The sequence below is a fragment of the Octopus bimaculoides genome, chromosome 3 (assembly GCF_001194135.2).
Source record: "Octopus bimaculoides isolate UCB-OBI-ISO-001 chromosome 3, ASM119413v2, whole genome shotgun sequence".
Lineage (NCBI taxonomy): Eukaryota > Metazoa > Mollusca > Cephalopoda > Octopoda > Octopodidae > Octopus > Octopus bimaculoides.
Window position 1 is genome coordinate 152,439,605 of NC_068983.1, and position 223 is coordinate 152,439,827.

The window sequence follows — 223 nt, forward strand, 5'->3', positions numbered from 1 at the left end:
ATATGTGTGTGTGTGTGTGTGTGTGTGTGAGAAAGTTGGTATGTAAAAGCACGTGGTTGGATCTTCTTTCTCAGACTGGAACGAACACGACACAATGAAGTAGAGAAATTTGAAAAGACAACACGAAACCGGTTATTTCTCAAAATACAATGTGTATATACCAAAAAGATTTTATAACATTTTTCTAACATTTTTCTAACATTTTTCTGACATAATTTAAATA